This window comes from Pteropus vampyrus, unplaced genomic scaffold, assembly GCF_000151845.1.
Source record: "Pteropus vampyrus isolate Shadow unplaced genomic scaffold, Pvam_2.0 Scaffold76, whole genome shotgun sequence".
Classification (NCBI taxonomy): domain Eukaryota; kingdom Metazoa; phylum Chordata; class Mammalia; order Chiroptera; family Pteropodidae; genus Pteropus; species Pteropus vampyrus.
In genome coordinates, this window is record NW_011888857.1 from 7,783,115 (window position 1) to 7,797,192 (window position 14,078).

A 14,078-nucleotide genomic window follows, 5' to 3' on the forward strand; every position below is an offset into this window, starting at 1 on the left:
GACAGAAAAAGACACATACTGCATAGTATCACTTATATGTGGAATTAAAAATTTAAAAAGTCAAACTCATAGAAACAAAGAGTAGAATGGTGGTTGCCAGGGGCTAGAGTCGGGGTGAGGGAACAGGGAGAGGGTTGTCAAAGCTTGCAAACTTGCACTTAAAAAATTAATAAGATCTGAAGATCTAATGTATAATATGGTGGCTAGTTGATAAAACTGTATTGTGCAATTGAAATTTGCTAAGAGAGTAGGATAGTGTTCTCTATGAAAAATTTTTAAAAAGGTAAATATGTGAGGTGATGAGTGTATTAGTTAACTCAATCGTAGAAATCCTTCCACAATGTTTGCATATATCAAATCATTACACTGTTCACTTTAAATATATTACCATTTTATTTGTCGATTATATCTCAATAAAACTGAAAAAAACTAAAGTTTTGTATTTTTCTATGTCATATGCACTCAGAAAGCTAGTGCTATGCCTTGAGTAGGTCTTTGTGGCCCTTTGAAAGATATATTCTATTTAAAGAAATATTCTTTTAGTTTCTATTCTTCATCTCATGCTTCAAATATATTGATCTGCTTTAGAACTCCAGCAACCTTTTTAACCCTCATTTCTAGATGATGACTACTTATCCTTCAAGACTCAGAAGAGTTTTCCAGAGGGCATTTCATGACCTCTTTCCTATGTCAGCACCCTATACCTGACCTAACATGACACTCATTACATTGAATTGCAAATGACCTATTTAATTATCTTTTTGCCAAGCTGGACCATCAATTCCCTAAGTGAAGGAACATTCATTGCAATGTTATACCAGTTAAGCCTAATACAGTATCTAGCACATACTAGGTTCTCAATAAACATTTATTGAATAAAATTGTAAATGAATATAACTATCTGAGAAAAGAAGGAAAGTTAGTTGGAGTTTTTGGAAGCCTGGTCTAATTCAATAATATGCTAGGAAACAATAATCACTCTCCTTAGTCTTGTTTCTCCATTTATTGAACTATCTTTTATCCATCAAAAGGAACATGAACTAAACCTTGGGAATAGTGGTAGACATAATCTTATTGATTTAAGTTCTAGAGTAAAGAAATATATTAATATAAGCAAGGAATATTTTATCAATATTGTGAGATCTTGAAAGGTTAGTAAGATGTGTTTTTAGATATATTTTTAAATGTAATTGATTCTGACCTGCATAAGCACATGGTTGTTATCCTGGACTGAGAGGTTTGGGTGAGTGAGCTGTGATCCTTTGGAAGTATGCACTCCATGTGGAAGTGGCTAAGTAAACTAATATTTGATCTGACCCAACAGGTCTAGGTTTAGCCAACTCAATTACTACAATGTTATAAGTCCATAATCTTTCTATTTCAACTGTATGATACAGGTAAAAATTACTAGAAAACAAGATTACCTTTGATTACAACTCAGAAAGCTTGTAAGATGGAGCACTCTCTTGAAATGGTGTGATTTTATGGAGGATTTAGAATTGTCCCTTGTCTTTTCCTGCTTTTAAAATAAAATTTTACTTTGTCTTCTGCAATCTATTTCTTATAGATTTTAGATTGGAGTATGGATAGAGCTTGCTTAAACAATAAAACCAAACTTCACTTAGCCAAATTACCTAACAACATGTAGTATACTTAATTTCCATCTTCCTGACAGAAAGGGACATTTTGTATCTCCAAAAATAATGATCGTAAAGATTTGTGAGCTCTTCAGGTTGAAATGCATTACTCTACAGTAACTTTCTAATATATCCTAACAGAAAGTTTCCTTAAAGAGCAAGTTAATTCCTCATTTAAAACATTGCATATAGTAGAGATAAAGTGATTGGGAGGAAACCTAGAATTAAATTTGGTCTTAATTGTGAGGATAGGGCTCCCTACAGCCAGATATGAATTAAAACTCCACTCAAACTCCTGGATTTTTTAATCCTTTCTGTTCTTGACCCATTCCAAAAAGGTGCTATTGGAATCACTCTCCATTAAACGCCGTTGGGAGGCCGCTTTAAACCTTGTTTGAAAGTTACAAGCCAACCTGGAAAACCAAGGAAAGTAGTGTACAAGTTCTTCTCAGAGGAAACTCTACCAGAGCTCAGAGTTTCTGCCTTTAGGGAGCCACCAGTGTTATGTGGATCTTTAAGAGAAAAAGAATCTTAATTTCTGTATTTTTCCACTTTGACCCATTGGCCAGCATCCTGAGAAATGAACTCTTGAATTCAAGTGAGTTTTGTTAAGGCTAGACAAACTAGAGAGACTTTATGATAAAGTTCCTGAAACTTAAGACGCCACCAATTTCAGGAGTTATACTCTGTTAACAGACAGTGTTAGAATCTCAAAGTTGGGTGTGGTGTGGTGGGGAAGGGGAAAGAAAGAAGCTTTGAAGTACATTTTTTGATAAATGCAGAAACACCCTCTTCTATAACGCGTGTGCACTTCAGATTACCATTTCTAAAGCTTCTATATTTTGAACATTTCCCTCTAATGTACTATTTGTCCCAGAATGTCACCTACCCTCCATTCAGAATCCTGTTGCTTAGTTTTAACAGCCACTGCCATATCCCTGCTGCATTTCACTTCATATCTTCTCTAGCTATTGTGCCATAGTGAGTAAATTGCCTCTGTCTCTTTTGATATCACTTTGTAGTATCCTGTGTACAGTTTTATTATTTCTCTTATGTTAGAAAGAATCTTTTAGTATACTTCTTTTTTGCCTTTGGAAACTGTCTAGAATACCTAACTTGTCACTTTAATAGGTCAATTTATGAGAAGAAGAATTCTAGTGTGTGTGAACAGAAGGGTATTAAGAATTCTCTTCCTTTTATGGATGAAGAACATGTTCTGAAGGGACTCAATGACTAGGTAAATGGCAATTGATCCACTAGTTGCAAAACAAATGCTTGAACCCAGATTTTCCAACTCCTGTATTTTTCTGAGTCTGATCTTTAATTTGCACAATAAACACAATCTAATAAAGCTTGTTTTCTATATTTTCATAATAGATTACAGATAATCAGGCACTATTTCTCTCTTTTATCACTAGTAAACAATATTTAATGATACATCAGTATGGCTTTTTAATGAGCAAATGTATCAGTTTATACAGTAAAATAAGTCACAGATTTCTAGGTAGTCCCCTTGGAAATACATTCAATTATCCAAGTATTATGGAATTTGCTTAGAATATGTTTGAAATGGAGATGATTCAAGTACTGGAAATATTTGGGACAGAAAAAAAAGATACAGTTTTTAATGCCCCTGAGATCCCACCATGAACAAGTAGGTTGTATCAGGGTAAGGAGAGATTTCTCACTCTTCTCATTTGAAAATGCACAGCTAGACCAGGGAAGGCATAGAGGAGGAATTCTATATCCTCTCCTGCACTTTATCACAAGTGAGTTCCTATAAAGCAAAACGGAGACTTAGATTCCACATATAGTTTTATTATTGAAAGAGTCAGTAAGGTCCCTTCCTTGGGCCTTAAATAGAATTGTTATGCACGTAGGAACAAAATTAACTAAACACTTATAGGATGCTAATAAAATATGTATGTAAAATTATATATAAAGAAAGAATTAAATAAGGGCAACAGTGGAAACAGTTTTTCAAGTGCATACTTCACAGTGGATGATTATTGTGTGTTCTTTTTTCAGAATCAAGTCTGACAGCCTGAAGTGCTACATTCCCTGGGGCCTGCTTTTTTGGAACAGATGTGAATAAAGAAACCTGAGTTCAAACTTCGATTGCCTGGAATTGAAACTTCCATGTAAAGAACTGTTCTTGAGTATGCTCTTTGTTCAATCTTCAAATTCCATGACCTGCGAAACTTACAGTAGATGAATCCCTGAGATGAAGACATTTGTTGTGTATGAGTGTTTGTGTGTGTGTGTGTGTGTGTGTGTGTTTCCAAATTGTTTCTACCCTTTATTGATTTCGGTATACATAACTTAAGAATCTTTTGGGTCATTAAACACACATTAATGCACTTTTCACTTAATGGATGTAGCAAAGATCATTGGTTTAGTAGTGAGGATAAAACAGCTATTGAATTTTTACATGGAAATAATACTGGGTTGAGTAACAGCACACAAGTTATTTTTAGATTTGAGGTGGTATCAGGCACTTCAGAAAAAATTTAGTTCAGTCTCTTAATTTTGTAGGTAAGAAAATTAATAATGAAAAAAAATGATTTGCCCAAGTTTACAAAGAAGGCTCATCACAGAGCTGGAATGAATCATTATATTTTGATATTTTGTATCAGCATAAAGTGTGGGTATATAAATGTGTGTTTGTGTATGAGTGATAATTTCTTAACCTAGATCAAGTTACTTGGTGGAGGGAGGCTTTCTTGGTTTTGGTATACTATGGACATATAAATACATATACATTTACATGCATAATCAATCTTCTACTTATATAAAACATTTTGGGAAGCTTTTCTCAGTTTCTGTAATTTTTAGGAATTGTCCAATGACCTTGGATTAAAAATTAAATATAATGATTAAAGTCTATATTTCATTATATATCTGGGTTCCTTGGGTAGGAATCACAACAGAGAGCCAAATCTTTAGTCTTCCCGTGAGAAATTGGTTAGGTGGGGGCAGGGCAAAAATAAGGTAGCAATAATCATTTCTTTCTAGTTTTATAGTTCACCAAGTGTACCATGATAAAACTCAGATATCATGCGTAAGGTTTGTAACTCAAGCTCACATAGACAAATAATTTGTCTATTGTTACCTAAATGTCCTAAGTTTTCCAGTCTCTGGTGTATTCCTGTGAAATATTATGGTGAGTTGTGATATACATGACTAGCATTAGCAAGACTGAGGAACAGGACAGACACCTAGAAAAGAGAGATAAGGGAATATTATAGGGGAAGAAATAGGCTCCAAGAGGAGAGGTGGGAGAGCTTCAGAGATTTCACATTCTTGTCAGTTCTCGTACCCACCCAGCCTTCTTCGTTACCAAGCCTCCTAACCCTCTCAACATCTCCTATACTTCAGACTTAAAATTAGTGAGTTAATTTGAAAAAGCCTTTATAGACAAGGAAAGTGACATCTAGGGAGACTAAATGACTTGCCCACGGTTGCTAAACAGGGGCGTTTGTACATGTGGTTCTGGAGTCTTCCCTCATTTTGGGGTTCCCAGCCAAAGCCCACATAGCCTGATTGACCTTACCTCACCTTCCTTAATGTCTACCCTTCCTTTATCATTATCACTCCAACTTTGTCTCTTTATTTCCTCAGTCCAACTTCTTGTTCTGTTGATGGTAACTATTTCCCATAGATGTCCATTCAGAGGCAAAGTCATTTTTCAAATAGAAGCATATAAAAACGTGAGGCTTGGTATCTTTGCTCTTTAGTACAGGACTTTATTTTTCTACTTGGTAGACCAAGAAGTACCGCAAGAGAGTTTGAGGAAAGTTTTATAGATTTGGGAGCCAGGTGATCGAAGATCTAGATCCAAATCTGATTGAACTAAAACAAAAATTTATCTTCTCTCAATCTTCATCTGAAATTAAAAATATTAAATCAAAGGATCGAAGTGAGGATAAAATTACATAAAATATATATTACCTAGTATATTATAAGCACTCAGTAAATACATTATCTTCTTTTTCCTTTCCCTAACATCCTTCCAGGTTGTTTTGAGACTGGAGTGACATAACAGATAGGAAGGAAGACATGTCAAGGAGTTAAAATGAATTTTACAAGAATTAGGAATCATTTTTATTTATCTGAAACATGGCAATGTTAAAAGTTACTTCTTTTGAAATGGCATTTAAGATAAATCTTTTGGTTGTGAAGCAACTTTAACTTAAATAACATTTCCTACCAGATAAATATAGTAAACCACAGTGAGAGATGAGGTCAAGTTTTCCTGTATTGGACTAATGCTTTCTAATAGATATGATGATGGTTCTGATGAGTTGTCCATATCTACAACATGCAGCACCATCCATCTTGCCTGTCTTTGAACTTGGAAAGCATTTTAATCAGGCCTAGGTTTTTTGCTGAAAGGAATTTTCCAGTAAAAAATAAATAAATAAAAACTTGGTTTCTGGTTGTGCTGTGGGATTCTGTTTTATGTTCTGAACCCATCATGTGTCCTTAGGCTCCCAGAGATATTTATGTATTTATTTTTATACTCGGGGATTGGTCTTAGAGCACATAAGCAGTCTTGATGTTCAGCTGGAATATTGAATTTGTGCCATCTCTTGAGTATTTGAGAGTCATTTAGGAGTTACCACTGCAGGTAAATAGTTTGTAAAAATAACCATGACAATATTTCTTTACATATTTGCTTTTTGCAAGTATACATATTTTGAGCAGGAAAAAGTTATTCTTAAATCATTTCCCGTATCTTCTTTTTTATGTTTTGAAATAGTAGCTGATAGTACCAAGAGAGTTCTCTGAGCAGAATCTATATTATTTGTTGTAGAAAAGAGCAAAGGTCAAATTAAAGGGGTTGATAAGTGCTGGAAGTGCTGCTTCTCCCTTTCATCTGAGCTCTTCTTTAATCTCTCAAAATCTCCTATTTCTAAGCAGGAAATATAGTTCTCTCTGGCTACAATACACTCTTACTGTTTTGTTCGTCTTCTTGCATCAATAACATTGCAAATGGTTTTCCTATAGGGACACGTTTTGGTTCTTCATTGCAAACAACAGAAACTGTCTTTGCTTAACAGAAACAGAAAATAAGTTAATTGAGAAAATATGATGGAGATCATAAAATCTAAGGGAAAGGGAAAAGGCGAACCTCAATAAAATGGTCAAAGACCAAGTAGATGGCCAGAACACCAATGAAAGTATTATCATTGGAACAACCTAATTAGGATACCACTGCAGCTTCCATTGGACACTAAGTGTCAGAACTGGCACTGCTAATTACTGGACCCGTAATTAACAATAGCAGTGTAATAAATTCCCAACTGTTTTTTTCTTCTGTGTAGTATTTACTCCAAAATGAATTTCTCCATCAAAATTGCCCAGGCCCTAGCTGTCATCAAATTGCCCAGGCCCTAGCTTTCAGCTATTATAATTCAGAAGTGAGGCTCTATCATCAACCAAGACTCCAGAAATGGAAGGTTTCATAATCCAATGAATTGTGACTAGATTTTGAGTAGCCAATGAAATGTCCATTATATCCTACTTAAAACAGCATTTGCAGGAACTTCCAATTCGGGGATGATTAAATTGACTTACTTTTTCCTATTCTTCCTGTTAAGTACAACTAAAACTCTGGATATTGTACATAAGACTCTGAAAAGTAAAGAGAAGGAGGCAGATTGCTAGGGGATTTTGAAACTAGAGGAAAAAGAAAGTGGCGATTTCCCAGGGTGTTCTTTGAATCTCACATATCTGAGCCCTGGAGCTGAAGAGGCCAGCAACTGGAAATGCCAATAGGTGCAGGCAAGTCTCAACAAAAACAAAAGCTTTCTCTTTTTAGCCAAAGGATCAGAAAGAGGTGTTAGGGGAGATCATGTGGGAATACTTGACTTCTATTACCACCCAGCAGTACTCAAGTGTCCCTCTCCCTCCCCACAGAGTTGGGTTAGAAGAAGCCTAGTGGAATGCAAGGCAACCCCTGCTGCTGTGTCAGTGGAGACCATGTAGGGATCCAGAATGTCCACTCTAGTTTCTCACATGCCAGGAACTAGGAACGAGTCATATATATATATATTCGTTGTTATACCACATATCTATAGGCAACAAATGACTCTTAACCTAAGTCTCACACCATATACAACTATTATTTTAAAATGGATCATAGACTTAAATATAAAACATAAAACTATACAACTTTTTTTAAAAAAATAAGAGAAAGTCTTTAGAATCTAGCAGCAGACAAAAAATTCTTAGATTTGACAGCAAAAGCATGATCCATGAAAGAAAAAATTGATAAGTTGAACTGCATCAAAATTTAAAACTTTCCTTCGTGAAAGACCCTGTTAAGAGGTTGATCATGCAAGCTACAGAGTAAGAGAAAGTGTTTGTAAACCACATATTTTATATATCTAGAATGTATGAAGAATGCTCAAAGCTCAATTAGAAAAGACAATTCCATCATAGAATGAAGAAAAGATATGAAGGGATATTTCACCAAAGAACATATACAGAATGCAAACAAACATATGAAAAAGTGATCAATATCATTAATCATAGGAAAATGCAAATTAAAAGGACAATGTGATATCACTACACACTCATGAGAAAAGCTAAAATAAAAAATAGTGACAGTACTAAATGCTAAAGAATATGTGAAGAAATAATGTATTAATTTCCTAGGGCTGTCATAAAATAGCATAGATTGGGTGGCTTAAACAACAGAATGCATTTTCTCAGTCTGGAGGCTAAAGTCCAAGATCGAAGTGCTGTCAAATTTGTTTTTTGGTGAGATCTTTCTGGCTTGTAGATAGCCACCTTCTTGCTGTGTCCTTACAAAGTATTTTCTCGGTACATGTGGAGATGAAGAGAGAGAGAGAGAGAGGGAGGGAGGGATGATGAGTGGGAGAGAGGGAGGGATAGAGAGAGATCGGATTAGGGACTTACTCTTATGACCTAAATTTAACCTTAATGACCTCCCTAAATGCCCTATCTCCCTATATAGTCACATTAGAGGTTAGAGCTTCGAGATATGAATTGGGAGGAGAGGGGACATAATTCAGTCCATAACACTGAGTCAGTAATAGATTGCTGGTGGGAATATAAAATTATATAGCCATTCTGGAAAATAGTTTGGCAGTTTCTTGAAAACTAAAAATGCAACTACTCTTCCACCACCTAGCAATTGCACTCCTGGGCATATACACCAGAGAAATGAAAACCTCGTTTACATAAAAACTTGTACATGATTTTTTCTTACTATATATCTCAATTAAAACTAAAACTGCACAACAAAAGATCTGATTTTATATATATGATGACTTTCCCAATGAAAAAATTTTTTCCCACATTTCATGCTAATGTAAGCAAAAGTGAGATAATGTTTAATTTTTAAAATATTATGATTAGAGTATGAATCTATAATTAAAATGATCAGTGACAGATATTTTGTTTTCTCTGCAATGAATTAAACTTTCAAAAGCAGTGAATAAATTACCAATGCCACATAATTAATTAGAAAAAGAGAAAACAGTATTTTAATACTTTACTTTCAACCAATTTTGAGATCCATAATAATAATGGCAACATTTACATAGCACTCATATGTAGCAAGCACTCTTCTTAGAGCTTTTTACATATTAACTCATTTAATTCTCAAAATTCAATGAGGCAGGAACTATTACTATATTTTTTTCTTTTTCAGGTGAGAAAATTGAAGCACAGAAAGATTAACTGATTTTCTTAATATAAAACAGCCAAGAAAAGGTGGAGTTGGAATTTGAACGCAGGCAGTCTGGCCTTAGAATCTGTGCAGTTAAACACTCTACTCTCCAAATTAAGGTAGGTTCCCCCGCCTCCTTAAAATAATATTATTACATAGATGAAGCTCTGAGCAGAAACTCAGAATGATTAAAAAAAAAATGTGATCAAAGTCACATAAGTAGATTATAGAAACATTTCCTCTAAAACTCCTGAATTAGAGGATGTGTGAAACAGGAAGAACTTTAGAGATCATTTAGTCTGTCTCCTTCATTTCATAGGTGATGAAACAGAGGACCAAGGGCTGCTTTTGGTACAAGATCATGCTATTGTTTAGTAGCTAGGCTTAGCTTTGAATTCCAGATTTTCTGGACCTTAGTCCCACAAAATTTCATCCATAAGAAATGAAAAAGTTGCAAGAAAAACTTTCCTTTGCAATTATTTGTTGAAAAGAATGATCCTGACAGTTGTTTTATAGTTTAGATCAAATTTCACTTTATTTCAGCTATCTGTCCTGGGACAGAGAGTAAGGAAAGAAGGATTGAGCTAAAAGGAGAAGTGGAGAGCCGTAGATAATGTTGCAGAAAGATCAAGGCAAATGAAGACTGAGGGAAAGTATTTGAATTTTTTGGAAGCAGTTTGCTGGGGATATTTACAACCAGGTGAAAAATTCATAAATAAAGCTTGGTGGTGGAGGTGGGGGAGGAGAGGAGATATGTAAACTAGATTTCCTTTCTTAATACATGGATATATAAACCAGGACAATCATGAACTGTAAAAAAGAGATAGCAAGATATATATTCAAATGCCATTTCTAGCCTATGAGCTGGAATTCAGGCCTACAATACAATTAATAAATCAGCTCTTACAGGTATGTATCAGTAGAAAAGTGTAGCTGGAGATAACTCTCAACTTCCTTATCTTTATTTTTCCAGAATTCTATTCCACCTAGCTATTCCATAGTTATCCAAAGGAAGCATAGCAATTTTTATTGAAAATTTAAAATTAGAATGGATTCAGTCCTTTTACCAACAAGGATCATTATGGACAAGTCACTCTCTCTCAGGATTCAAGTGAATTTAAATGTTTTGTCATTTTCAGACTTTTCACAACCATTAATACTGTGATGTGCATTATAAATCTCCAGAAAAGACCTATAGCACACACATGTTTGCCCAAATATAGTTGATCAGGAGTACTTTTTTTAGAAAGACCAACTTATTGAATATTTTATTCTGAGCACATAACATCAGAAAACTCTCCCAGAAACATTCACTTTTAGTTCATTAAAACAACTTTTTGTTATAAATTTCTTTTTCTGTGTTCTCTGGATTTGGATTTTTCACATGCTACACGGTCATCTTTCTAACAAATCGATAGATATAGTCATCATCCCTGTCTCTTCACATTTCTAGTTCAATATGTTGAAATAGAAATTATCAGCCCAAGGTATTATAATCCAGTGATGTCTCATAGCAAAACAGTTTTTTTCTTCCCCATCAGTCGTGAGCTGCTCTGGCCTTCTACCAAGGTCCATGTGAAAAGCCTGAAGTGGTTCTCTGCTTTCTGGGAACAAAGTAGCTGATTCTGGTAATCTGTGGTTTCCAATAAAAAGGCTATACCAGTGTGGCTCTTGATATACTCTCTGTATGTGACAAAACTTGACAGATTATCCCTCAGCAGGAAACACCAACTTTTCAGTTTTACTGCCTTTTGATGCGTAGTGGTCCTCTTTCTTCAGTCTCCATCAAAACGTTTTAGTTTAACCTCCAAATTCCAGCCCTGTTTTTAGTCCTAACCTTCCTTCCCAACCTGTCTTCATGGACTTCTTTTGATTTTTGATTCATTGATTTATTTATCGAGTTATTAATTTCTCCAACAATTGTTTTCTATGCTAGGTGAATTGACAGACCATGTGAGGCTTGCCATTTAGAAGTTTTGGTTTAATAAGGTAAAAAAGACATGTGGAATACATTCAAGGCTTATAACACAGTAGATAAGAAATGCTATCAAATAGGGAGATATAAGGGACCATAGGGTTTGAAGGAAAGTCCTTCCATAGGAAATATCTGGAATGGCTTTGTGAAGAGGTGACATTTGAGCTGATCCTGGGTCTATAGAGAATTTTGAACTTCTTCTATGTGCCAGCAGTAAGAACGCACTCATGAATAAACCTAATAAAAATGAGTAACGTTGTCATGCACTCTTGTAGGTGTTTCCTTTCACAACAATAGTAGAAAATATGAACTATTTAATTCTCATTTTGCAAATTAACAAACTGAAGCATTTAAATAATTTGTCTGAAGTCATTCAGTCAGTAAGTGGTAAAGCCAGGCTTCAAATCCAAGGAAAAAAGGCCCAGGGTCTATGTCCTACTATAGTCTTCTATGCTTACAACAATATGCTCTCCTTCCATAGTCCTGTATCTCATGGTCGTTAGAGTCTAATAAGGGAGATAGAGTAGTGCACAAGTGATTGTGATACAAATTTAGGTAATAAAATATGGGATATGCAAAGTATTTGGGAGCAAACAGGGACTGAATTTAGACCAGACATAGAAGATTAAGGTATTGTATACATCTAATCTGGGACCTGAAGGATAAATTGGAGTTTACTAGGCAAAAGAGAATGAACGGAAGAAATAGGGAGGTTGGCATAAGTGATTCAGCAGAGGAAATGTTACATTCAAGAGCCCAGTGATAAAGGAGCATGGCCAGATGCTAGAGGGAACTATGCCACATGACTCCAGGGTAGATCCGTAGCTATAACAACAAGTATCACACAGCTTTGTTGTGAGACTAAGGTAATGAATGTCTAAAAAGGAGAACCTAAACCTAGGATGGCATATATTAGGTGTTCTTTGATTCATTACCAATACTTTTTTTTTTTTCCACTTTTGGCTAGTGATTATAACAAATTTCCGCTCAATTTTTTTTGTGTGTGTTGAGGGATTCCTTAATCATGAGTCAATAAGAATCATCCTAAAACAATGTTGTCACTTTTTCTGGAGTCTAAAAGCAAACCTCAAAAATGTGAAAGATCAAGATGAGATCCACTGAGTCATTTTTTCCAGGAAAAATATAAAGCAGAGATAACCATATACACTATTTAGGGATATACCCTCTGAAGAAACCAAGTAATATTAGAAGAAAGAGAAAAGAAAGAAGAGGAAGGAAAAAAGGAAGAAAAGAAAGGATTTCATCAACTTGGGAGACATCATAAACCAAAGTAAGGCTGTAACACTGCACAACTTCAGAGGGTGTCACAAATGTTGTAATCTATGGAATAGTGCAGCATACGACCTGTACTTCCTTATGTGACAGCACTAAATCATGGCTAAATATGACATGCAGGCATATTAAAGTTCATTCGGGGGACAATTTTCAGGCTGTTAGTGATGTTCAACAGTGAAATGAGTTATATTGTGAGGAAAAAAGATCTCTGGAAGTCAACTGGAAGTTTCCAAGTAGAGGTAGATGTAGGTTGTCTTATCATTAGGGATATTATAGAAAAGAGGAAAGCTGAGCTAGATAACCTAAAATTTTTTCTGACTCTAAAATTTTTTCTGACTCTGTTATATATATATATATAATAACAAGCTGAATGATATCTATTTCTCTGGGATTCCTAGTTCTTCCTTTCCTCTATCGGAATAATCTAAAATTTTGCTTTCATTCCATCATTGCAGATACATTTGCATTTGGCCCACTTATCTTCACAATACCTTTAGTATCCTCATTTTAAGATGCCAAAGAGTGAGGCCCAGATGCATGGTTCATCTGGGAAGCACCCACTAACGCAGAGCTCTTTGCAGCAAATGATCAGAATTCCTTGTAATGCTAGCCAAAGCTGACAGTCCTTAGAGGATACATGTGCCTAGCAAATAAAAATCTTAAAAGGAGAAACAAATGCTAATGGAAGAAAACATTCCTGACAAATACGAGGTAAATAAAATTGACGGTTGGTAAGTGTTACTGAATAAAAATATTAGCTGAGTAAAAATGCTAACAAATGTTAACAGCTGAACATTATTGGTAATGCACAGCAAACAATATTTGCTGAAAGAAAATATATAAATATCAGGAAAGGAGCCAGAGTGATTTATAACAAACACCTAAGAGGTGGAAACTTTCTATAATAATAGATTGCTGTAGTATTCATAGCTCCAGTGTCGAAATGCCTCAACCTGAATAGGCAGCTTTTTATTTTATTTATTTTTATTTTTATTTAATTTCTTAAATTTAAAAAAAAAACAATTCTGTGATATTTATATGCTTTTTTCTTTTAAATGTGTGTGTCTATCTATCTATGAAGAAACATTACTCTTTAAAATGTAGAATATAGAAAAAGTAGAAAAATAAAAATTTATCCTTACTTAATTGTATAATACACAACTTGTACCACACAAAAGTTAATGAAAACACATACCACTGCTAACTCTTTGTTATATTTTCTTTCCAGTTCTTCTTGGTGCCAATTCATTGTTTTTTCCTCCCCATGTGGCAATCAGATAATACTAATCCTGCTTTTACACTATTCATACTATCTCAATGTACTAATAATTGTAAATATTTTAGTGTCTTCATATAACTCTATACAAAGTTACCTTTATATCTGTAGAGTTAGGGCTTCTGTGCTGCTTTAAAAGTCTACAAGTTATCTAAAGGAGAACCTGAAGTCTAAATAAGCTTAGATTTTATA